Below are 13,951 nucleotides of genomic sequence, written 5' to 3' on the forward strand. Positions count from 1 at the left end.
GATTTTAAATACATCTCTTAAAATATTATAAGTAGAATTGTATGGAAATATACATCAGATAGGTATATTATGTAGATTTAAGATTGTGTATAAACCTAATATCTGAGGGTGATGCTGATGCCCCATAAGTGGAGGATCCGGAGATGCTCTGAGGGCGCAGATACGAATCTTCCGTCCACATGTTACTATGTTTGTTCAGTTTTATTGTTGCCATTTGTCCATTTTTTTTTTGTTTTGATGTGCCTGTTGCACTCTTTTACCTTGTCAGATGGCTCCAATGGGGCTGTGTTGGCCCTTGTCAACTCCCTCCAAGGACTGTGATGCACTCTTTTACCTTGTCAAATGGCTCCAATGGGGCTGTGTTGGCCTTTGTTGGCCCTTATCAACTCCCTACAAGGACTGTGATGCACTCTTTTACCTTGTCAAATGGCTCCAATGGGGCTGTGTTGGCCCTTGTCAACTCCCTCCAAGGACTGTGATGCACTCTTTTACCTTGTCAAATGGCTCCAATGGGACTGTGCTGGTCCTTGTTGGCCCTTGTCAACTCCCTCCAAGGACTGTGATGCACTCTTTTACCTTGTCAAATGGCTCCAATGGGGCTGTGTTGGCCCTTGTCAACTCCCTCCAAGGACTGTGATGCACTCTTTTACCTTGTCAAATGGCTCCAATGTGGCAGATTTTTAAATATGTTTTTTGTAACGTTATCTTATTTCTTTATGTTTTATGACATAATAATAAAATACATGTCATTCCAATATTATTTGTCCTCTTTATTCATGTCATTGATTGAAATCTATAGTTTATGTGGTTAATCCTTAAAGGGACATGAAAAAAAATAATGGTCTTTCATGATTCATAAATATAATACTATTGTCAATAAATGTAATATTTACATCTCAAATTGAATTTGAGTCATTTTTTTTTTTTTTTTTATTTATTATTTTTATACAAACATACATACAGAACATCTGAATATTGAAACAGTAATCGTGTCTAAAAGAAAATACAAACACAATACATATTTCGAATGATATGCTAAACATTTGCGCAAAAGCAAAAATGTACAGAAACAGATATGGCATGGGCAAACACCTTAAAGGATTTCCTAAAATATATCATTCCTGGGCCATTCCGTCAAACACCAAAAAACGCAAAGAATGATAAACACGGAAAGCAAAAGACGAAACAATACAAAACAAAACAAACATGCGAATACACAAGCAGACAAACAAAAAACAAACAAAACAAAACAAAAAAAAATAAAAAATTCATAGAACAAAAAGGAGGGGAGCCCCCCCCCCTACCACGACAACCACCCGAGCTGGCCAAATTAGCTATTATCCAGGATAGTTCCGCGAATTTCCCCTCTCAAAACAGCATTTTGAATCCATAAAGAGTTCTTGAAAGGTGAGATAAGTCTCCTTTGCAGCTCTATTGACTTTGCGAATATATAATCGCACCACTTATTAAAAAAGCGTTCAATCTCATTTTCAGACCCTGTTGGAATATCATACTGTTCCAATATTAATTTATTGTCTAACATATTTAGTAACGCCACTAGCGCCGGTCTCTTCTTGGATTTCCAAGAAGAGAATATTACATTTCTAGCACACAGTATTATGAAATTGATAAAATCAATATTCTCACCCCTATCATATTTTTTCAAAAAGACAATATCTACCTTGTCCAGAACCACTTCATGCTTTAAAACTTTGGAAATCCAATATCTTACTTTGTGCCAAAATTGATTTACCTTGGGACAAGCCCATATACAGTGTATCAAATTCGCGTTAGGGGAACTACACCGAGGGCATACGTAAATTTGAGCCTTGTTCCATCTGCCTAAATCCACTGGAGTAATATATATTCTGTTAATTAGCTTTATATGGGATTCCCTCCAAGAGAGTTGCGGGGTAGCTGCCCATGCTCTGGTAACACTTTTTTCTATTGTCTTGGTTCCTATACTAGGGATATCAGTACACCATTTTTCTCGCAAACGTTCCATGGCCATATGTCCTTCTTTAATTAATGACAGATTATACCATTGGGATATAGAGGTTTTACCCTGAAGGAAAATACTCATGCCAACATAAACTCTTTCCCAATTCTTGTGGTAGTCAATTAAAGACTGAACATTCAAGAAGTGTCTAATTTGAAAGAAGCCAAACATGTCTCTATTAGGAAGATCAAATTTTTCCTTTAAGGTACTGAAAGAGTGAATGACATTCCTATCTAAGTCTAGACATCGATAAAAAAAATTCCAATCCCTTAAATTTCCATCTTTTAAAAATTTCTGAGTCAGTCCCTGCAGGAAATACCGGATTGTTTTGTATAGGCAGAAATTTAGAGCATTGGTAATTAATATTTTGATCCCGGCAAAATTTTTGCCACGCTATTATCGGGTTTTTAAAGGTATACATTTTTTTGAGCAATAGGGGCCAGGCTTTGTGATTCATGTGTACAAGTGCCTTAAGCGAGCAAGGTTTGAAAAAGTCAAATTCTATATCCCGCAGAGCTAATGCCCATTTATCCGTTAACCAGTCTGGGACGATCTTTAAGAGACATGCAATATTATACTTTTGTATTGATGGAAGACTTAATCCAGCCTGCTCTTTCGGCTGGCTGAGTCTTTTTAACGAGAGCTTTGATTTAGTATTCCCCCATAAAAAGCGACTGAAAGCCGTATTTAGCTGTTTCATGTCCCCTTTTTTTAGGAAAAGTGGAATATTTTGCATAACATATAACAATTTAGGTAACGCAATCATTTTAATTAAATTTATTTTGGCCGCGAGTGTTAAAGGAAAAAGTGACCATTTTGACATATCCTGTAAGATTTTCTTAATTACTCCAGAATAATTTGCCTTATACCACTCCTCTGGGCAGGTTGACACAAATATACCTAGATATTTTATATTTTTGACTTCTTTAAAAAGCGATGCCGAATAGGAATCTCTGGTGCGATTTAACCATAGAATTTCCGATTTTTTGGAATTAATTGCATAACCTGAAAAAGATCCGAACATATCCAGCAAATTCAATAATACCAGTACATTTTCCCCCGTATTGGAAAGAAATACAAGTAAATCGTCCGCGTAGAGAGAAATTTGGACAGCTGAGTTCCCCACTTTAATCCCCTTGATGGTCTTGCGAAGGGCAATTGCGAGAGGCTCAATACAAAGATTGAACAATAGCGGGGACAACGGACATCCTTGACGCGTGCCTCTAAATAATTGGAAAAACTCTGTACATTCTCCGTTAACTATTAGTGCGGATCTCGGATTCTTATATAAGGCCTGGATAAAAGATAGAAAAGGGCCTTTAAGGCCAAATTGTTCCAGGGTAAAACTTAAATGTGCCCAGCTAATAGAATCAAAGGCGTCTAAGGCAATAATTGCCTTATCCTCAGATTCTAATTCATTTAATTTCTTTCTTGCGTTATAATACTCCACCGTCAACAATAATTTCCGCAAATTTAAAAATGACGATCTGCGTTTTAGAAAGCCTGTTTGATCCGTGTGAATTAAGCTGGGAAGAACTTTCTGAAGCCTTGTTGCCAAGATACTGGATAGAAGCTTATAGTCCGTATTCAACAACGAAATAGGACGATATGAGTCTACTTTTTCTACATTCTTATCCTTTTTCGGCACTAAAACAATTAATGAAGCGCTAAAATTGACCGATATTGGGTGATCCTGGACAAAGTATGCATTAAATAGAACATATAAGGGCTCTATCACTTGATCTAGCAAAATTTTATAATATTCTGCTGGCAAAGTATCAGGGCCCGCCGCTTTATTAAGACTACATTCATTGATCGCCTGGCTAATTTCTTCTTTATTGATTGGCGCCTGCATGGCTCCGACTGCTTCGGGTTCTAAACATGGTAACTTACAGGTATTCCAAAAGGCTGTTTTATTAGCTTCATTGGTATCTCGCGCAAGAAAGATCTGTTTATAGTATTCGAGAAATTCAGCGCTAATATCCTTAGAATTAGTAAGCCTTCTGTCCTTAGTCGCTATCACTGGAATATAGTTGGGACCCCGATTTTGTCTCACTAAATTAGCTAGGTTCTTCCCTATCTTACCCCCATATTTATACATCCGTGCATTAGACCGAGTAAGATCACTTGCCGCTTTTTGTTGAAGAAAGATCTCTCTTTCTTTTTTAGTTTGCAAATACTTTTGCCAATTAGTTGGGGATGCCTCTTGTATATACGTACTATAAGCGTTAGATAGCTGATTTGAGAGCTGGACGTCCCGAATCTGTTTTTTTTCCATACTTTATGTAAATAGGCTTTTACTTCTCCGCGTAATACCGCCTTAGAGGCCTCCCAATATGTCTCCGGACTGGAGACAGACCCAACGTTATTATATTCGAATTTCTTCCAGGCTTCAATCAGCCAATTCTTAAACTTACAATTCGAATACAGATATTTTGGGAAGGGGTAAGCAGAATTTCTTTTTGAGGGCCCCGCCACTGGTAGCGTAAGCGAAATGGGTGCATGATCCGAAATGATAATTTCGCTTATATCTGCTACTGCTACCCCCATTAATTTTTCATTAATGAGAATATAGTCTATCCGAGACAACGTCTTAAAAGTATTTGACTTGCAAGTGAAACCCTTTGTCTCAGGATTATGCATACGCCACACATCCTTTAAGTTTAAGGCATTTCTAAACTTTCGAAATAGAGTGATATCCTGTTTCTCTCTACTTACCACCTTCTTTCTATGGGGCCATCTGTCTAGAGGGTATTGAGCAATCAAATTAAAATCCCCCGCTACTATCAGCTTGCTCTCTATGAATTGCGATAATTTACCCTGTAATCTATCCCAGAATTCCCGTATATGATTATTCGGTCCATACACATTGCATAAAACATAATTTTGACCTCTTATCTCCAACTGCACAATTATAAATCGACCATCTGCATCTATCTCGGACTGTATAATCTTGTACTGTAAATTTTTATGCAGGAGGATAGCTACCCCACGTTTCCTGGCGTTGCCTGATGAAGCAATAACTTCCCCCACCCAACCTGTTCTGAGTTTATTTGCTTCATTTTGAACTATGTAGGTTTCCTGAAGAAATGCAATATTACATCTAAATTTTTTTAGGTTTTTTATAATCATTTTTCTTTTAATTGGGGAGGTAATGCCTCTAACGTTCCATGAAATAAGATCTATATTAACTTTATCTGTCATAGTAGCAAGGCAAGATAGCTACCAAGAGACCCATTACTGCTCTAATACCGTACTTATGCCCGCTCGGAAAAGCCATTGGGGGGTGGGGGGACCAGGAAAGGGGGAAAAAAAAAATTCCACACAACACATAAACAAAGTAAAAACCTTCACCTAATATATAATCCATTAACTTTGTAAGCATTATGGCCTACTACAGCTTAAGACTGTTATATACTTCTTATTCATTTTCATCTAAGAACTTATACGCTCCCTGTTGTGTATTTAATATGTGCCAATTATTATCTTTGAGCACCTTGATCCTAGCAGGGTATAATAGAAAGGCTTCATAGCCTTTCTTAATAATTCGCGTACAAAGAGGGGCCATCACCTTGCGGTGATTAGTAGTTTCTATGGAATAATCCTGAAAAAGGAGTAATTTACCTCCTTCTAACACTAGCTCTTTCTTTTTGCGGTATGCATTTAGTAGATCAACTTTGTCCTGGAAATTAAGCAATTTGGCGATTATAGGCCTAGCGATCTTACTACCATCTGGCCTCAATCTCTCCTGTCCTATTCTGTGGATTCTTTCAACTACCAACTGGCGTTTTGGGCCGGGCAATTCTAAAAGCTGAGGAAGTTTTTCCATAAAAAACTTTTTTAAGTCTGTATACTCTATTGTTTCAGGTACACCAATGATTCTGAGGTTATTCCTCCTGGTTCTATCCTCCAAGTCATCTATCCTATCCTGTAATTTTTTAAAAGTGGTCCTGTAAAAACTTGTGTCTTGTTCGGCTATGTGCATTCTATCTTCAATATCTGAAATACGTAATTCAGCTGCTTCAATCCTATTATTAAAGGAATGAATCTCATTCGTAAGAGAAAGCATATCCTGTCGTATCTGATCAAATTGTGGAGTCATTGCATCATAGATGGCTTTGACCAGTGCTTGAGAATCAGTATCCATTTTAGCAACACTAATTTCTTCCACAATGCTCTCCTGCAAAGCAGTACTTATTTTACCCTTTCTGTCTTTTTTTGGTGCCATTACTGGCGATTTAGCTTTAACAGAATGGACAAATTTCTCCATATGTAATAAATGGAAATCTTAAGAAAAAAAAAAAAAAAGAAACCAAAAAATCACTCAGCTATACAAATCACACCACCTATGCAAAATCAGTCTAAATAGTTAATCTTTTTCTTATTTCCTATAAAAGTCTAATGTGCCTAACTCCCTTTCCTCTCTTTTTCTCTTCCTCTCTTCTCCTCCCTCTCTTCTTTTCAAAAATGTTTAACTTACCCTATTTCTACAACCCTCGTAAGTCCGAATAAAGCTTGGGTCAGACTACTTGAGTACCCTTATACCCCTATGTTCTGTGTGTGATTTTTATTCAAACAGACCTTTATGGTCTGACAAATTGTGACACTACTATCTAACTAAATTTAAAAATAACTACCCAAGGACCGAAGAAAAAAGAGAAAACACAAGAAGAAAAAAAAAAGAGAAGAAGAAAAAAAAAAAAAAGTAATTATTCCCAACAAGACTTAAATCTTAAGAGGTTGTGCCACACTTACTTTACCTATTTAGTGATAAATATGAGAACATTTCATGATTAACACATTTTGGTTAAATTTGTCTATAGGCCTAGCAAGGTACAGAGCTCTATCACTGTGGATCCCTCTCTTTCCAAACATGCACACAGGGGCTGTAGCTATACAACTAGATATCCCTGAGTACAACCAAGATTCTCAGAACAGCTTAAACCCTGCAGGATTTTACCACAGTTAGCACAAACATATACAATGCAAGTCTACGTGTGCTATCATTACATTTAACCTAAACATATACAGTGAAAATCAGCATATACTATTCAATTCATGCCTATTACTGTGCAATTCTAACCCCTACACTCTAATATAATTTAATATTCGCCACCTAAGCACATGAGAGAGAAAGGTGAATATTTTCAGCAAAACTTAAGTCTTAATAGGCTGTGCAGCAATTCTTATGCCTTTTTAGTAATAAATATAAAAACATTTCAAAAGTGACATGTTCAGTTAAATTTGTCTGTACACTAGCAAAATACACGTCTATATTACTGTAGCACCCACTTTAGACGCCTAAGCACCAGAAGTCTGCAGCTAGATATGCATTACAAAAGATAGGCTTGCCAAGACAGCTTAACCCCTGTCAAAATGTTTCAACATTTAGTATACAGATAAACCATGTAGGTCAGCATATACTATTGTTGCAACTTTAAAGTGTCCTGAGGGCTACTCACATTTCCAAGAAGGTAGGATATACTGTCCATACTGTAAATGTCATACATCTGTTAAAAAAAAAATATCTTAAGGCAGTTCTGATACCAAATATTTTCTATACACTTCGGAGATAGAAGGAAGGCTTATAGTCCCAGAATTTCTCCATAATTGCTTTATAGACTTAGTGTTCAACAAAGGAGTGTTTATCCAGACCCCAAAAGGCTATTATGTTAAATTTTGAAGCATTAGAAATAGCCTTGAGGCCTATTAGACCTTGAGTTTATCTTTTTCAGAGTCGATGTGGAGGCAATACAGGAGCAGGCTTAATGCAATACTGTGCCTTTAAGGAGACCAGCTTTCTCGAATTTCACCATTTTTAACAATATCAGCTGGAAACTAGGGGATACTTCACTGGATACTTTGATAGGGACTTTATATAGGGAAGGCAGGGCTGAGAGCACCAAGTTCCTCCTCAGAGCATATGTATATACCCTCCAGTTTTCAGCCTTATCCCTCTGATCTTCACCCTTCTAAAATGTACCAGACTTGCTTTGCCCCTGATTTTAATAATAGTCCCAATTCACTGGGTTGCTTCACTGCACATAACGACTGAGGGACTTACCCTGTTAGACATCAGACATATGTTTCCTATACCAGGCAGGAAACCCATATGCAAATTGAGTCCCAAATGCAATTTCTAACACTCTTCACCCTCTAAGACTTATGTCAGACTAGATATACCCAGGAAGTAATATGTTCTTACAGACTTATGCCTTGGCTGAGAAAGCAATTAACTTAAGGCTATATATCAGGTAGAATGTCTATGGCCACTAGACAAAAATAGGCCTCTCAAACTCTAGGGTTACCAGATCAAGCAATGCTGTTTTGCTTGTGCGACGGCCGCTGTCCTTTCCCACAGCTTGACTCGGGCAGGATACTCCGGCCAAGAGATATGGCGTCGCTGGCTCGGCGGGCATGTGTGTGCAGGGACTGCTCTGCTCTGCTGCGATACAAGCTCCCCTCTTCCCAGCTCCTAGCCTGCTAGGCTTGAAGGGCCTTCTCCCTGTGTCGGCACTCTGCAGCACCAAACACTCCTGACTTGCAAGCGTTCCCCGCCACTGCACGCACGCCTACGTCATGAGCGTGACCAAACGCTCACCCGGCAACCCTCCTGCTGCAAATGAATAAAAAGGAGTCATTTTCTTGATATACTTTTCATAAAGGTTTATCTTTGCAAGATTATGATTAGCATAGGACTGAAGTTATCTATATATATATATTGCTGGTTGTAAATATATATATTTATATTTTCTTTTTTTGCCACATCCATGTGTTCATTTCTAAACTATTCGTGAATTGATGCACCTTTAACAAATGATCCCAAGATTGATATAATGATATAATCTATGCAAATTGAAAATTTTATGTAAATAGTATCCTCTCTGTGAATCCATAAACTTAATTGTTTGTATTTCATGTCCCTTTAAGTGATGCTGACCACAATTCTTAAGGAATGGATATGCATTTCTAATGTATTTGTGTCTTTTTACATCAACATGGACATATAATATTTATAAAAACAGACTCTTATTTGAATGTTGACAGCACATGTATTCCAATTTCACTTATATCTTATTGTAGTAGTGTACCAAAATCAATCACTGTGTGTAATGCGCATATTTTAGATGATTTATATCTTTCTCTTATTCTTTTTTCTCTTTAATTATCCTACGATATATTGCTATAGGTAGGCTGACCATATTTCAACTTAAATAAGTGACACGTTTGATCAATACATGTGTCATTATTGTTATTCCAAATAAATCTTAACATATCTTAAAACATCCCTGACATATGTATTTCTCATGTGTCCCTTTTTAAATGGTAAAGATGGACACCATAGCTATAGGTAACATATAATGTATAAACAATTCCTATTTTCATAATGTATCTCCTAGCATTATTTCACATTTAAAGAGACATGACACAATAATCCAAAGATTAAAATTCAATGTGAAAATGTATTTCAAATTGCAATGTCCTACATATTCGTGTAGCATAAAATGTTGTTTTCAGGTCTATTTAAACCCTGCTGCTTACTAAATAGTTAATAATCCTCTGCTTCTAATGAAATATATCCTTAGTTTCAACAATGGATTCTATTTCATATATCACAGTATTACGTTATCTAGCGGGACATTGCTAGCTACCAATATAGCACATACTAGTTTATAAAATATAAATACGTTTCTTATTGACATGCCAAGCTGTCAAATGAGTCCTTGTATTGGCTGACGTTTTTACGCAATGTCGGATGCGCCATGTTGCTTAAGACGTCACCTGCCAAGCTGTCAAATGAGTCCTTGTATTGGCTGACATTTTTACGCGATGTCGGATGCGCCATGTTGCTTAAGACGTCACCTGCCAAGCTGTCAAATGAGTCCTTGTATTGGTTGACGTTTTTACGCGATCAAGGATGCGCCATAGATTGGATGGCGTTTTTACGCGATCAAGGATGCGCCTTTGATTGGATGGCGTTTTTACGCGATCAAGGATGCGCCATAGATTGGACAATATAATCCATCTTGTTTAATTTGTTTGTCAACAATATTTTCCTTTTTATAAATAATGACTGTGTTGTGTTGAATTTTCTACATATCTAATTCCTAAAGATGCGCTATTGTATTTGAATCAAGTAAGCAATATGCATTGACCTTTAACATATGCTAAATATATGAGATGCCTACTTATTCTAGATGTTATGTTGTGTTATTTTTTATTAAAGGGATATTATACACTCATTCTTTCAACACATATATGTTTTTTCAATCTATTTATATAGTTCTTTTTTTTTTATAATCAATGTCTAGTTTTGCTTATGTTTAAATAACATTGCAGTGATTTTCTGACTCCTACCCAAGCCTCAAAGATTGATGTGAGTACCATCAGCTACCTTCTCCAGCTTGCTCCTGTTTGTGTAAAGGTTTTTATATGCAAAGGAAGGGGGATTGTCTTATTTCCCACTTGGAATGGGCTTTCAAGCTAACTTTTCAACATAGCTAAACAGATTTTCTAAGTAAGTCTTTAAACCGTTTTCTCATGGATTTTGATATCAGTATGTGGTCATCTTGTTGTTTATAGTAGTGTCTATTACATGCAGTTCTCTTAAAATTATTGTATACTGTCCCTTTAATGTAAATGCTCAGTATTGTGTCATGTATGAGTTCCAAATTGGTTAATCTCCAAATATATTAGTGTGAGCATATATTTCTAAATTAACTCGTAAAAGGACCCGAAACCATATTCATTCTAAATGAAATGTCTTTCTTAAATAATTCAAACACAATAATGTCTCTTTAAGAAAATAGACTTTATTTAACACGTCAATAGAAATATGGCATACAGGCTTAGTATCCTATTCCAATATTTTCATGTTTGAACAAGTACATGTAGATATACCAACAATCTCTAAGGATTAGTATATGTTATTTTTTAAAGGGACAGTCAAGAAAAACAGTAATGATTTTAATGTCGAAAAATGCATTTTTTCCAAAACTATATCTCAAACGTTTATCACCAATTTCTCTTAGTTCTCTTGTTTTTATTAGTTGATATCTAAACTTTGGAGGTTCATCTGCTCATTTCTTAGAGCTTGAAGAGTGCATCTAATCTGAATGCATTTTGACCACTAGGGGGGCATTTTTTTTGCATTTTCATATAGAAAACATTGAGCTCATACAGTATAGTTACCCTGGATTGATCAGTGATTGGCTGTAATGTTGGTCTGTCAAAAGAACATAAATAAGTGGTAATTTTTCCGAGGCATAGATACAAGGTTAATCACAGAAGTAAAAAGTGTATTTCTCTAAGTGTTGTTTTTCCAAACTTGATAATGCGTAATAAAGTGTTTTCTTTGTAAAAAAACAATAATGTTCTGACTGTCCCTTTAAGCTGTGTTGTTGGCATTCAAACAGTATTATGCCATCATGTATAATTGTAATGGTAATTTTGTTTGAGATTAGGGAAACAGTTTGGACATCACATCGCAGAAACCAATCAATGCAATGAACAAGGATAGGTATGTGATGATGTGGTGTCCACACACTTGTAACCCACACTCTGCAAATAATCTGCCTCCATGGACCCGGTCCCATATAAGCAGATTATATACAGAGTGTGGTCCACAAGTGTAAGAAGACCACATCATCATCACATAACTATTCATTACACATTAAATAAATAAAAATATATATAGTAAAAAAAATTACTTCCTCTTCCTTCCCCTCTTCCCAGAGACTGAGGCTCTGGGGGGGCCAACTGCCCCCTCCGATGAGTTCTCATGGGAGATGTTTGTGGAAGAGGGGAAGGAGGAGTACTGGGATGACCTGGCTGAGGAGGAGGTTGAGAAGTACCAGGAGCAGATGGCCCAGGATCAGATGGCCCAAGATCAGATGGCCCAGCAGCAGATGGCCCAGCAGCAGATGGCGCGTTATGCGCCTCCCGGAGGACCTGCAATATAGCTCTGAGAGTATTTAAGATCTCGTCTTGTCCTTCTCAAATGGCATGAATATCTTCTGCCATCTGCATTCTGCTTTGAGGATTTTCCCTCTGGGAGGCACACATCTGTTCTTGAACATATTGTAATATTTGCACCTCTGGTATCTCCTCCTGAGGGGCTGCTGGTGCAGGAGGTGCTGCTAATGCAGGAGGGGCTGCTAATGCAGGAGGGGCTGCTGGTGCAGGAGGGGCTGCTGGTGCAGGAGGGGCTGCTGGTGCAGTGGGGGCTTCTTCTGAGGAGGAGTATAGAGGGATGTCTTCCATGTCTCCCTGAGGTGGCGAGTCATCTCCACCACTCTCATACCTGGGTGAAGGAGGAGCCTATAGCTGGTGTGCTGCCTCCTCCCCAGACTCTGTATATTGCAAAAAGAAATAAATGTATATATTAGCATAGTTCCAAATAAAGATGTAAATGCTTTTGCTTACAATAGAATTACAAATGCAGCCTCATTAATCCACTTTGAAATATAACAATCAATATGATTTCCGCATTTTCCAAACCATGTTTCTGATATCTATCTGGTCAATCTGAATGTTTTTTGCGTTTGTTTTCAGTCTGTTTAAATGCACACCTAATCTGTAGCCTAGATACTAATGTAATCGCAAGGTAATTGTGAATGCGTTTATGTAATAATGTGTTAAAAAGCATAATAGCATTAACCATATCCTTAAATACATTCTTTATTTTTGATGTTACGAGATTATTAAATGAGCTTACCGTCAGATGAGAGTGGCAGGTTCGCGGTATCGACTCCTGCTAATAGAGTTTATCCCTCAAAATAAACAAAGGTGGTTGGTGCAAAGATTAATAATAATTAGCAGCGCTTAAAGCATGGAAATGATCAGTTTGTTTGAGATTTATATACCAAATTAAATGTATTCCAAAATTCTATAATAAAAACCATCAATTAATGCAGTATAAACACATATGTAAATGTAAAATGAGGGACGTCTCCTTGTTACTTAGATGAAACTAAATATATTAAAAAATCTTTTTAAGCGTAATAAGTTTACAATAAAATATAAACTTTTAAAACAAAAATTGTGAGATCCGTTTTCCCAAACTTGTATTTCTTCTGTTAAGTGTGATCAGTCCACGGGTCATCATTACTTCTGGGATATTACTCCTCCCCAACAGGAAGTGCAAGAGGATTCACCCAGCAGAGCTGCATATAGCTCCTCCCCTCTACGTCACTCCCAGTCATTCTCTTGCACCCAACGACTAGATAGGATGTGTGAGAGGACTATGGTGATTATACTTAGTTTTATATCTTCAATCAAAAGTTTGTTATTTTAAAATAGCACCGGAGTGTGTTATTATCTCTCTGGCAGAGTTTGAAGAAGAATCTACCAGAGTTTTTGTTATGATTTTAGCCGGAGTAGTTAAGATCATATTGCTGTTTCTCGGCCATCTGAGGAGAGGTAAACTTCAGATCAGGGGACAGCGGGCAGATGAATCTGCATAGAGGTATGTAGCAGTTTTTATTTTCTGACAATGGAATTGATGAGAAAATCCTGCCATACCGATATAATGTCATGTATGTATACTTTACACTTCAGTATTCTGGGGAATGGTACTTCACTAGAATTACACTGTAAGAAATACATAAAGCTGTTTAATAACTAGAGATTATGTTTAACGTTTTTGCTGGAATGTAAAATCGTTTTCATTTACTGAGGTACTGAGTGAATAAATGTTTGGGCACTATTTTTCCACTTGGCAGTTGCTTAATCTGTTTTTCTGACAGTTTCTGTTCTCCCTCACTGCTGTGTGTGAGGGGGAGGGGCCGTTTTTTTGGCGCTTTTACTGCATCAAATATTTCAGTCAGCAACTCATTGTATTTCCTGCATGATCCGGTTCATCTCTACAGAGCTCAGGGGTCTTCAAAACTTATTTTGAGGGAGGTAATTTCTCTCAGCAGAGCTGTGAGAATTATAGTTTGACTGAGATAA

Source organism: Bombina bombina, chromosome 2, assembly GCF_027579735.1.
Source record: "Bombina bombina isolate aBomBom1 chromosome 2, aBomBom1.pri, whole genome shotgun sequence".
Taxonomy (NCBI): domain Eukaryota; kingdom Metazoa; phylum Chordata; class Amphibia; order Anura; family Bombinatoridae; genus Bombina; species Bombina bombina.